The sequence below is a fragment of the Nycticebus coucang genome, chromosome 13 (assembly GCF_027406575.1).
Source record: "Nycticebus coucang isolate mNycCou1 chromosome 13, mNycCou1.pri, whole genome shotgun sequence".
Classification (NCBI taxonomy): Eukaryota; Metazoa; Chordata; class Mammalia; order Primates; family Lorisidae; genus Nycticebus; species Nycticebus coucang.
The window spans coordinates 66,880,047-66,894,007 of record NC_069792.1 but is presented as its reverse complement, the minus strand read 5'-3'; the positions used below and the strand labels follow the sequence as shown (position 1 = coordinate 66,894,007).

The 13,961-nt window shown below is 33.0% G+C and overlaps 1 protein-coding gene across 47 annotated transcripts in view; it reads right to left on the bottom strand.

The window, feature by feature from the left end:
- The window catches only part of RIMS2 (regulating synaptic membrane exocytosis 2), a 683,906-nt gene that overhangs the window by 58,894 nt on the left and 611,051 nt on the right, over positions 1-13,961 (bottom strand). The window lies entirely within an intron of this gene.

Here is a 13,961-nt window from a genome sequence, read left to right as displayed (position 1 = left end):
GATTAATTAGACTGAACTATTCTCAGGAGTAAGACAGAATTCTCTCTTTCTCTATACATGTATACACTTAGATTCAATATGTGTGTAGATATATATATATTTAACATTACTTAGATTGTTTTTTTCCTGCTCATTTTAATTTATATTCTTTTCTCCTTTTTAACAGATTTCTTGCACTCAGCTAATAACACAATTCTTCTTTCCACAGCCACCAAAATCATCTTTTAATATGTCAAACTACTGTGGAAGTTTCAGAGTAGGGAAATGAAGAAGTTAAAAATATGCTACTTTGGCATATTGACTAAGTTAAAGTTATTCGAAATATGGCAGGTACAAAGAGATCATTCTCACCTTAATGCTGTTTTTAAAGGTAGAAGATGAAATTCTTATGTGAAAGATGTCCTCCCTATACATTTTATCATCAAAAATGGAAAATCAAAATCAAGAGAATTCCGTACAGACCCTGTTAAAATAACTCTTATCTTTTAAGCTTTCCCTAAGAAACCTAAGTTCCTGAGGTACTAAATCTCAAAATATCCCCCAAATGCCTTATCTTCTTTGCTAAACTTGCTCATGATTATGTATTCTCTCACTTAGTAGGTGACAGTACCATTCATTCACTCAGTTATCCAAAATAGAAAAGTGGGAGATGCTTTTGACTTTTCCTTCTTCCTCAATTCCCACTCCATATCCAATCTATCATCAAACTGTAATTCATACTTTCTAAATATCTGTCAAATTGATTTTTCATCGTCCCTAATTCAGAGCTTTGCAATCTCTCATTTCTGTTATTAAGAATGTTTCTAATTTGTTGTTTATCTTCAATCTAAGCTCTTTCAAGCTAAGTTCACCCTTCATGAAGCCAGAATGATTTATTTAAAAGGCAACTTAGTTCATGTAGTAGATTTTCTTAAAAAAATAAGAGTTGTTTCCCTTCCCTTGGCCTAAAAGGCACACCTGCTCTTTATCTTTTGCTTTTTCCTATCTCTCACTCCAACCTTCAGGAATAATGAATTATGTGAATTGTTCTGTATGTTACAGAACAGGTTATTTCTTAACTCCTACACATTTGTAAAGGTGGGGTGCCTGGAATGTCCCCCTTGCTCCTTTTCTCTTTACCTGGATATGTTCAGATGTCTTCTAGGCAACAGTTCCCAGACTCCCTAGATTGGAGTTGGTGCACTTTCTCTAAGATTCCATACTATGTGAATCTGTCTCTACTACACAGTACTAAAAACTATGTTATGATTATGTTCACTCATTCATTGATTCATCAAATATTCATTGAATATGCGTTCTGGGCCAGACCCTTCTTGCGCCATGAAGTAGATGTTCAAGAAATGAATCTTGCTAATGAATGAGTGAATATATCCAACTGAACTTCAAGGGGAATGTTGTTATATTTTATTATTTTTAACTTATTTCCATTCACCTGCATGTTCCCATCGTATGTCTAGCACTGTATTTTATATGTAGTAGAGCTCAAGAAACATTTTTGTTTTTACATTGTCTTGATTTAAAAGCAGTTTTGAGAAAAAATTATCATTGATCCTAAGTCGTTATAAATATTTCAAAAAGTTAGACCATTATACAATATAAATGATGCTCAATAATATTTATAGTCTCCAAAATCTTAACTGCTCATAATTTTGGTAAATGATTTGCAGAAAGCTTGCCCCAAAACATGAATTTAGGTGCTATAATGTCTGGAAGAATCATATGTAACAAGATTCAAGTGCAAAAGGGAAATATAGGAGTATTTTGACAATTTGAGAAGAAAAAACTCTCCTAATGGTGATATTTGCAATAGAAAGTACTCTAAGCAGACTGAACAATAATGTAGTCACTGTGAAAAAGACCATATAAAGATCTTCACAGGCTCTTGGCATTAGGCCTATACCGCCTAAGGGTTAAGAGTTTTGCTTTAAGGTGTTCTGGATTCTTCCAGATTTCCCCCCATCATGTTCCTAATGAAAACAATAATAGCAAAAACTTTCCAGATGACAGCTAGTGAGAAGATTTTTGTAATATCTCAAATTAGAGAAGAAATTGATATCAGAAACCCTTGAAAAACAAAAAGATAAATATGGAAACCTGAACCAAAAATGAGCAAGGGTTAAGAATAGGAAATTTACATAAGAGCAAACTTCGCTAGTATGGAAAGATTTTCAAATTCATCAGTTATCAGAGAAACACAAGTAAACACAACAATGAGATATCACTCATTTGTATCACACATGCTAATATTAGTATGTCTAATATTAGTATATCTAATATTCACTTCCTAAAAATTAGGAAGTAAGGCCAATTTTTTGCAGGAATATTGGGAAATAGGGACCCTGATATATGTACATTGTTGGTGGGAAAAGAGACTATAACAAACAATTTGGTGAAGAAGCTGGCAGAACTTGGCGAAATTCATAAAGCACACCCTAAATGCTTGATTTGATAAATCTATTTCTGGGAATATATAGTTCTATGTAAATGACTTTTTTTTTTTTGAGACAGGGTTTCAAGCTGTCATTCTGGATAGAGTGCCGTGATGTCACAGCTCACAGAAACCTCAAACTCTTGGGCCTAAGCGATTCTCTTGCCTCAGTCTCCCAAGTATCTGGGACTACAGGCACCCACCACAATGTCTGGCTATTTTGTTGCTGTTGTTGTTGAAGTTGTCATTGTTGTTTTAGCTGGCCTGGGCCGGATTTGAACCTGCCAGCCCTGTTGTATGTGGCCGGCACTCGACCCACTGAACTACAGGCACCACCCATCAATGACATTCTTATCCAGGCTTATAAGGAGAGATATATGAGGATATTCATCTCAGTGTTGTTTGTGATGGCGGAAGTCAGAGTGTATCTGAGTGTCTAGCATTGGAAGAAAGGGAAGAAGTGAAAAAAGATGACTTCTCTCTTTGTAAAGCTCTCTCCACTCTGTTTCTCCAAGCATTTCCCAGTGCCACCTCCTTTCATATCAACAGAAGACCTATCTATGGTGTGATAATACATTAGACATCTCTTCAGTAGGATATAAGCTGCATGACAGTGGATACTGTGTGTCTGTTTTGTTCACTGCTGTATCCTCCACAACTGATACAGGGAATATTTGTTGAAGGAACGAACGAATGCATAATTTTATGATAGGCTTACTCTCGCTAAAAGAAAGAAAACAAAAAGCTGAACTTAAGATCTTGAAAAAAATATTTCACATTTTTTTTTCAATGTTAAGTTTCAGGTTTCATCTCAAAAAAGCTAAGTTCTTACATTTCATTCTAGTGAATAAATAGAACAACATATTCTTTTTAATGATAGTCATTTGTAGCACTAGTTGAATGGCGTCCATATTAGCTAACACATTTAAAATGGAGAAAATAAGGATTTATTTTCTTTAGCTTTAGGTATCACAATGATAAAGAGATATTATTGGACAAATAATAAAAAATGTTCTTTTTAAAATGAAATTTAAAGTATACATATTGGAACTTCCCTATCAAAATATGGTTTTTATGCTTTCTTATAATAAAATTTCTTAGTCATAAATGCTATCAGTGAGTTTTCCATCAGTTTGTAATGAACATCCCTAAATGATTCATAACACTCTACCTCTTAGCTTCAAAGTATGCATTCTCAAAGAATATCACTTAGCACCAAATAATGTCCTTCCAGTGAAATATTATTTAAAAAAGACCATATCCTTTCATTGCAGATTTTGCTGATACTTACTTTACACGTGACTTTTCTACCAGAATTTACAAATGCTTATTCACTGCTGCCTGCAGTTGCAAGAACTCTTACTAACAAATCACCTTGCACCAATACCCTAGCTTCTCTTTTACAGTAAGACTGCGTTTTTTTGCTCATACATATTACAGTAAAAACTTTCCCTAGGCTTACTCTTCTGGGAACAACATTTTTCTAGGATAACTGCTCTTCTTGGGAAATGAATTTCTTTTCCAGAACATAGGAAAATTTACTTACACATAATTTTGCAATAGTGCTATATTGATCAGCTCTAAACTGGCAAATCTTCATCATACCATGTAATTATTTTTATTTGTTTTTATTAAGTCATTTGTACATAGGTCATGAATACATTTATGCCATTGTGGGATTCAATGTGTTGAATATTTCTACAAATTGGAGTGTTTACATCCTACTAATTAAGATAGCATTCACTTCATTTACCCAATTACAGTGTTAAGACATTTGTGTTCTACACCTGGTAGATCCAACTTGTGCTTGGAATATGCTCCATAGGCATGATCCCCCTATTAATCCTCCCTCTATTGACCCACCCTCCTTCCTTCTCCTCCCCCTTCCCATCCCTCCTTCATCCTAGGCTATAGTTGTGATTCATCTTTCATATGAAAGTGTGAGTAATTATAAATTGGTTTCATAGTAGTACTGAGTACATTGTATATATTTTTTTCCATTCCTGAGATACTTAACTAAGAAGAATATTTTCCAGCTCCATCCATGTAAACATAAAAGAGGTAAAGTCTCCATTTTTTTTAATGCTGCATAGTATTCCATGCTATACATATACCATAATTTATTAATCCGTTCATGGGTTGATGGGCACTTATTATTAACAGATTAGAAACAGCCACACATTATAAGGTTAAGGACTGGTTAATGCAAGCTAATTTGCACTTAGATAATAGTTGCCTTGAAACTTTTAAAGCTTCTTAATATCTCATTTAGTATTTTAATCTTGTGTTATTTTCAATACACTTCCTGCTAAACCTCTTTATCTTTTGGTCTTAAACTCAATTGTTTCTTTGGTGCCTTGCTTTACTAAATTGAATCTGATAAATCAGGGTGAATTAAAGATTATTTTCACCACAAAAAGACCTATTAGGTAGACTATGCTGACTCATAAATAAGGGAATGTAAAATAGCTATATTTTATGCAAGAGGCTTTTTTTGTGGAAGTTCCTTTCAAAAGCAGAATCCATGGCATTATCTTTATAAAACTAAGACTATAAATGATAGGCTTGATCCTCACTGTGCTGTGAATCCACCACAACTCCCCTTGAAACAGAGGCTATGTTTCAATTTATAGATTATTTTAAAATTTTGGTAGCATATAACATAAATCAGATCTTGCTAAAAGAGAGAACAGAACAGAAAAAGCAGAACAGTTTAGGTAACCAACCTTTTGTCTCCTGTCCTTCCTAAGGAACACTACACATCTTTGGTTGAGTCTATCTTTTACCACCTCTCATTAGCAGAATAAATCACCATAGTCTTTCTTTCTGAATAAAGAAAACCACACTGGGCTTATTTACTACCTGTAATTACATATAATACAAATTGAATCACACTCTATACTTTTTGTTCCTTTTTTAAAACTTATATATTGTGAGCCATTTTCCATGCATATACAGCAAATTCACATTTGAATATCACATCTCTCCTCAATGACTACTACAAAGTCAACTATCTCACATTTCTCATATTGGGCTCACATTATATCTAGCTTGATAAATTCTGAGTGTTTCACCCATAGGAAATGTATAAATCTTATTTATCTTTGGCTATCTAGAGTCTTTTATAATCTAGGACTTTCTACAAATAAACATACACTAGGCATGTTTCCTACAGTATTTCTGACTTGAATACATAGCAGTTCAAATTAAACTACTGATTGAAAGAAAAACACTGAAATGGATACTGGGAATCTTGAGGAGTTTTTAGCTCCAGATAGCTCTAGCTAAAAAATTAAGTAGATCAACTTTATACTTAAATGATTTTTATATACACATCCAGGCACACAGCCTCTCTAAACAAACCAAAGTTCCACTTCTTTCATGAAACCTTCCCTAACAAATGTGGCCCCCAAGGTGAACTTCTTTACCAACCAACATAAGCACTGTTTTACTGAACAGAGTGTTAGGCTACATCCATTCCCATCCTATAAATATTATCATTTGTGATGACTCCTAAATCTCATGTATTATATCTGCAGCTCAACCTAATCCCCTAAAGTCTAGCCTAGTGTATCAGATGCTTCCTAGATATTTCCATAAGTATTTTTAAAAGGGTCATTCCCAAGATGAAAATGGTATTTTTCTCCTTACCTGCATTCCTATCTTAAGTCCCTATTTTGATGAATGCTTCTACCATTGCTATAGATAGAATTTTTTCCCCACACAGTTTATATGTTAAAGCCCAAATCCCCATTGTAAGGGTATTTGGAGATGGGACTTTTGGGAAGTAGTCAGACTTAGAAAAGGTCTTAGCAGTGGAGCCCTTATGATGGGATTAGTGCCTTTCTAAGAGAAGACAACATTCAGCTTGTTTCCAGTTTTTCTTTTTCAGCCATATGAGGACAAAACAAGAAGATGCCCTTCACCAAGAATCAAGTCTTTTGACATGCTAATCTTAGACTTTCCAGCCTCCAGAACTATGAGAAATAAATTCCTGTTGTTTAAGTTACCTAGTCTATGGTGTTTTGTTATAGCAGCCCAAGCAGACCAAGTCAACCATCAAATTTATCACGTAAAGTCCCAAACATGGAAATCTTTGTAGAGTTGGCCGCGCACTTACTTATCACTTCTAAGGTATTTAGCCTAGTTAACATTATCATACCAATTTAGATTTCCTGGTTTTGATATCATACTAAAGTTACGTAAAATGTTACCAGTGGGGGAAGCTATGTGAAGGATTCATGAGATTGTTGGTATTAACTTTGCAACTTTCTGTGAATCCTTATGCTATTTCACAATAAAAAAGTTTAAAAAATCCTTTTCTTTTATTGCAATCTCTAGTAAAGAAAATTTCTGACAGGGAAGTTTGTGTGATGTCGGAAAGCATCCTCCGTTAAGAAACACATTTTTAATACCAAGTCTGATAAATTTTATCAAAGTGAAGTCTTAACGAGTTTGGCAAGTCTTACTTTACAGAATCTTACGCTTAGTAAACAACAAACAACATACCTAATACTGTGATACATTTTATTCTCTTCATCATAAAATCATTTAAAATAATTCAATAAAAATGAAAGATGATAAAAACCTTCAGTAAAACAAAATAAATTTCCTGCTTCTAAATCAAACTTGTAATAAAGAAATGAAGAGAAATAAAAAGACTTATAAGGGTTGCTTTTAATATTGAAAGCAAGAGATTTAGTTTTTAAGTAGGTACAGATGTAAATAAAAATAGTCACATTTCTATGTTAGATGTGAACACAGTGGTAGAACAGAAGACTTCAATTTTGAAATATTTCAGTTTCACCTACAGACAGATTTTCTAAGGCTATTTTAACTCTGCATTGATATTTCACTAGCAGCAGGAAACTATTCGCCTGTCACATTATTAGGTTCCTTGAGATTTATTCACAAATACCCAACAGATTATCACCATTATATTGTTCATTTTATAAGCAGTGAATTGAAATTGTCACAGTGAGAGGAACTAACCCAAAACAATAAATCAAAGGGCTAAGTACCTACATTGGATTCTTTTAGAATTTATAAGAATATACATTTCCCATGTTTATTTTTCTACAAAGAGCTTACCTCAAGAAATCAACAAGGAAAGGCAAGAGGCATACAATAACTTTTGCAAAGATTACTTTTTTCCAAAGGCAACCATAAAATCACGTAAGTTGAGACTTGTACTAGTACTATGGTTTTGTTCCATATCTTAGTCTTGGTACATACTATTCTTCATATCTTCTTTCTCTGTTTATCTTAAATCTATCTGTGTAAATAGGTTCTCTTCTCTCTTTTCCTTCAAGACATATTTTCCCTTGAATAATATCTTTTCCTGTGCTTTGGAAAATCTAGCAAATTGTCACCATTATACTAGGAGTATGGCCTTTTCAGGATACGAAGGTATTTTTGACTCCTGACTTGGTCCTAGAATAGGTAAAAGACCAAGGAGATGGAATACCAAATATTATTTAATATAGATAAGAAAAATAAACTGGCCGGGTGGCGCCTGTGGCTCAAGGAGTAGGGCACCGGTCCCATATGTCGGAGGTGGCGGGTTCAAACCCAGCCCCGGCCAAAAACCACAAAAAAAAAAAAAGAAAAATAAACGGGTCTTATGTGAGGAGAACCTTCCTGGATTGGAACCCAGCAACCTATAGGTAGGTGAGGCCTAAAAGAACATAGGGATACGGTTAATGGAAGACATTAACACAGAAGCCCCAGCCATGAAATATTAATATGAAGGCCCAAAAAGAGCCCCTGGAGTTCTAAGAATGAAGTGGCATGCTAGACAGCTCTATAGACAAAGGGAGCTACTAATTCTCCTCAACTGTTTCTGCATATCCTACCCAACAATGCAAGAAATCAAACCCCTGAGAGTAAAGAGTGGTAGAAGTACTATAACTAAGAAGATATTTAGTGAGGAAGAAAACAATGAATTTATATCGAACCTTTAGATGTTTATTACATCTTTTGGAGTAGTAATGACAAATTTCTTTAATTTGCATTTATACCTCTATAGCCAAAGGCCTTCTTTTAATATAATTTTTTTACAGTTTGTATTAATGCCTTTCTTCAGGATTTTGGGCTAAAGAAACTATTGATCCAGCCAAACCTAGAGAAGATAAAAGGCCTCTGGCTTTTTAGATACATCACATATATATTTGGGCATGTTGAATGGCTCTCCATTCTTTGATAGGTATGAAAGGTTACAGAGATGCAGGATAGTTAAAAATCTGTATGTAGCCTACTATTATCAGGATGGAAAAACAAAAATCTTTTAAGAGTCATTTTTGTTTACTATGAAATGTAGTTAATTACTGGCTTAAGCAAAATTTTATATCTTATTCTGAGGGGTTACTGAGTTGAAATTAGGTTCATGGGATGAAATGAAAAAGTAATTGTAAACTTAAACACATTTTCATTTACTCCTTTACATAAAAAGATATAATCAATGCAATTGTGCTTCACACAAACCAGGGTTAATACTGAAAATATTTTACAGCCCACCAGTCAGAACAGATACTAGCTAGTACCATCAGTACACTCAAAATAATATGAGTAAAACAAAAAAAATTCCATAGAACATAAATTTTTATTTTTTTCTTTCTCATTATAAACATTTACTAGAATCTGACTTCTTACTATTATAAATTTTTACATATATATTAAAAAGATTTCCTAAACACAGTACTTCTCAAAGGAACTGGATGAGTCTCAACTAATTTGTTCTTTATTACTTCTAAAAATTAATCTGTTATTTACTAAGGATTTCTTGGAAGCATATTACATTGTTTTTTTTTTTTTTTTTTTTTTTTGTAGAGACAGAGTCTCACTTTATGGCCCTCGGTAGAGTGCCATGGCATCACACAGCTCACAGCAACCTCCAACTCCTGGGCTTAAGCGATTCTCTTGCCTCAGCCTCCCGAGTAGCTGGGACTACAGCCCATATTACATTGTTTTAATTTTTACTTCATCTTTTAGTATTAACCAAAATAAAGTGTCATTCAATAGCAACTACTAATAACCATTGAAAATTTCTTTGATCTATTAAAAATAATTCCAAACCTTGACATTAAAGAGAAATTAGAGATTTGGGTCCACAATCACTGAAAGCTTTCACCTTGATACCACTAGAAATAATTTATGGCCAATCAATTGAGAAATAACTTTTTTTTATCCAGTACAAACATTGTTTTAGATATTATGGGGTAGGTAACAGAGTTATGATTAAATACTGCTTTCTTAAGTAGTTTTTAATAAAGTTGGGTAACAAGTAATTCCAATTACATAAAAATGTTTACACATAAAGTCATGTGTAGAAACATTAAGAGTAACAGTAATTTATACAGAAGATGAAGTCTTTAATCTTTAGAAGCAGATAACCCAATTCAGTGTAAGAAATTTAAGTAGAGGATGGACTTGAGGACTTTGAGAAAACACAGAACCTCAGAAAAACATACCAAATGTCTAAATTTCATGTCATAGTATGATCCATTTGTTTCTGGCCATATAGATGACTTGTTTAAAACAAAAATCACATTATATACTATACATTTTCCACATAAATGAGGTAGAATACAAATTATAACACAAATAGCACACCGTTCAGGTCTTTTTCAGGGAACACCTGCCATGCTTTCATACGTAGTGATCTGTATGATTAGACCTATACCCCCAAAAGTATGATATTTCAGTATTAATTAAAGACATATAGTTTCCTGGCCAGGTGGCTCACGCCTGTAATCCCAGCACTCTGGTAGGCCAAGGCAGGTGGATAGCTTGAGCTCAAGAGTTCGAGACCAGCCTGAGCAAAAGAGAGACCCCCGTCCCTACTAAAAAAGAGAAAAACTGAGCCCAAGAGCTGGAGATTGCTGTGAGCTATGATGCTACAGCACTCTACCAATGGCGACAGCTTGAAACTGTCTCAAAAAAAAAAAAAAAAAAAGAAAGACACGATTTCCTCCTTGTAGATCTCCATAATCGAAGGCTGCTATTAAGTGTTACAGAACATTTGCCAAAAATGTGTTGCTTTTGCAGGTTTTAACTCTAGTCCACAATTTAAAAGATATATATGTACACATACACAGAGATACACATATATATCTACAGAACTTATCGACTATTTATTGCTTACCCTCAAAGGCCTCTAATGGTGAAAATATATCATAAAATTAATGAGAATATCAAATATAAACTATAGGGTTTATTATACTACACCTCAAACTTAGTTATGACAAAAGTTGTGGATCTCAGATCTAGGAGATAAAATTGTATTCTTTTATGTTCTGATGAGATGTACAGAATTAAAATTTTTAAAAAGGAAAATCTATAGTATTTCCCAACAATTTCAGCTCTACATTGTTTGATAACTAAGATTTTTCTCTCTAAAAAGAATTTGGAATGTATTTTAAAAATAATGTTCATTTCTTCCTTCATGATATTCTAGAACTGCACTCTGGTGTTGTTGGTATTTTAGAACTTGAAATTGTTTAATTTGAGTGTCAATCTTATTAACCTTAAACATATGTCAAATAGCTTGATCTTTGTTTATTTATTCCTGGTTTTCAAAAATGTACGAACTTAAGAAGTATAAATAAAAAATGGTAAAATAAAGTAGAAAAAGAATGAAAAATAATTGAAATGTAAATTAGTAGAAATATACAGACTATAAAGTCCTGTTTAGCTATTACAGCTGAATTTCATATTTAACTTTGAACCTCTCGACAGCCAAAGTCATAAGATATAAAGAATTAAATAATTAGACAAAAAATTCAATTCTTAACAGTAAGCAATTCTTTTGATGATTTAATTCTTTGGAAAGCTACAGGGCTTTGTAAGTGAAAGGGTTGTTTTGTTTAGTTATATTCTACCAGTCAGCAGAAAATAAGCAGCAAACAACTTTTAATATGGGGTAAAAGTTTTAGTTACTTTTATATTCTCATGGGTTTACTTTTAATGTCCTCATTTATATCCCTTTGTTTCATGTTACTTAAAGGAAGAATGTGCTTTTATTTACATCTCTGGAATAGCTGTGGCTGTTCTGTGACTTATATTAAAGTTAAATAATCATCAATATTTGTAAAAAGTTTATAAGTACCTTCACATGCATTATATAATTTGCTCTTCATATTACTCATTAAGATTGTTATATATCTATTTTACTGATAAGTACACTAAGGCTCAAGAAGATGCACACCTACAAAGCAGTGGAATCTAAATCTGCCCTGTCCAGTATAGCAACCACAAGCTACATGTGGCAACTGAGCACTTGATATGTAGCTGGTCTGAACTGAGATATGCTGAGAAGCCAGTCACAAAAGACCACATACTGTTAGAGTCCATTCATATGAAAGAATAGAGAAATCTACAAAGGCAGAAAGTACAGAGAGTCCCTAAAGTCATCATACATAGGGAAAATGGGCAACTGTAGCTAAATGTACCTTTATTTACAAAATATTCATTCCGAAATTTTACAAAATATTCTGTATGTGTTGGCCATCTCTTTCCACACACACATGAAGTCTTCTCTCCCATTCATGGTGAACCCATCCCAAGATATCTGTTGTTATAAGAATTTGTTTATTTTTGCTATGTATGGTGACATTTAGGACACTGTAGAACAGCCCTTGCTTAGGGCTAGTGGAGGGGGATGAGTAATAGCTAAAAGGTATAGAGTTTCTTTTTGAAATTTAGAGAAAGATGAAAATTTAAGAAGGTTGCACATATATCTTTTAATATGCTAAAAATTATTAGATACTACATTTTAAATGTGTGAATGTGTGGTATGAGAACTAAATCTCAATAACTGCTGTTAAAATATATTTTTCTAAATAAAATAATTTTTAAAGTACTATGTTAATTAAATTATAGTATATTTATATGACAACTTGTTTTTGCAGTCAGAATCTTTGTTATGGGTAAGAATATGTTATTATCATAATACGTAGAATATATACAGAATCAAAATAGTATCCATCATATCAAAACATGCAAATATATTAGAAGAAAATACCTCTAATATTAACAGTAGTTTGTAGAATTTAAAGTTTCTGCAATAATGATAAATGAAATATTTCTCTTTTAGGTAAAAATTATAACTTTAAAGCATAAGATTTCCCAAATCATATAGAGTATTTCCATGGTAAAAAAAATCCTAAATGGGTCCAGCAGAAAATAAAAAATCTACCAGTTAAGATTCAAGAAAAAGATATTTTACTCCACTCAAATTACATTTAACATTTGGTTGAGTTAGGTATTAATCTTTAATTGTGTAAAATGCATCATTAATTAATTAATTAATTTTTTGAGAGAGGGAGCCTTACTATGTTGCCCTTGGTAGAGTGCTGTGGCATCACAGCTCACAGCAATCTCAAACTCTTGGGCTTGAGCAATTCTCTTGCTTCAGCCTCCCAAATAGCTGGGACTACAGGCTCTTGCCACAACACCTGGCTATTGTTTTGTTGCAGTTTTCATTGTTGTTTAGCAGGCCTGGGCTGGGTTTGAACCCACCAGCCCCGGCCAGAGTCCTAACCACTGAGCTACGGGCGCCGAGCCACATCACTAACTTTTAAGGGGAAATAAAATGCTGTGTAAACAAATAAACATCCAGGAAAAAAATGACTATAAATGCTGAATTCATTTCAGAAAAAAATGACTATGAATGATGAAGAAAATTATATTCAATAATGTTATCCCAAAATTAAAGCATAAAAATGAAACATTTTCTCACATGTAATTTGGGACATTTAATAGTAATATGCTGTTATTTTAGTGAAATTCTGGGTTATTCTCTTTTCTCTTTACAGTTCAAAACCAATAATAATACAATTCTCTCAAATAAACTTACTTTTAAGAGAAAAATTAATTATAGGAATTATAACATTCATGGAACTTTTTTGTTATCTTTGGACATAATTTCTTCTCCAAATTTCACCTTAATGATAGCACCTTTAATGAACTCAAGAGCAGAGTGTGATTGAACTTGAGATACGTAGTATGAAGGTTGGTGGCGTGGACTAAAGATTCTAACTACTTAAGTCATTTTGTCATATGGCATTCTTAACTGTAAAGTCTAGTTTTCTCTGTGACCCTACAATGATAATCAGGGAAAATTTATTTTCTTGTAAGTCTGTGATTCTGAAAAACACATGCTGAAATTTAAATGTAAAGAAATTTAAGTGTTTTCCAAAATATTCTAAGGAATAGTAATTCAAGATATGGTCAAAATGAGTCAGGGAAAAGCTACCTATTCTATCTTTCTTTTGGAGAGTCACAAAGCACAAAAACATAGCAAAGGACTTTATCAAGGCCTACAATTAAAAAACAGACTAAAACTGTTTAACTCATTTTTTTCTATTACTTAACCATGAAACCCTCCCCCCTTTTTTCTTATCTGTTAGCAACTAAATAGTTATTGTTTTGTGGAATATATTTTGGAAAATGCTGCTTTAGGTAAAAATGTTTTCTATTTTCACAATACCAAATATTGCCCATATTTAATAAGTACTGCATTTAAATGAGAAGA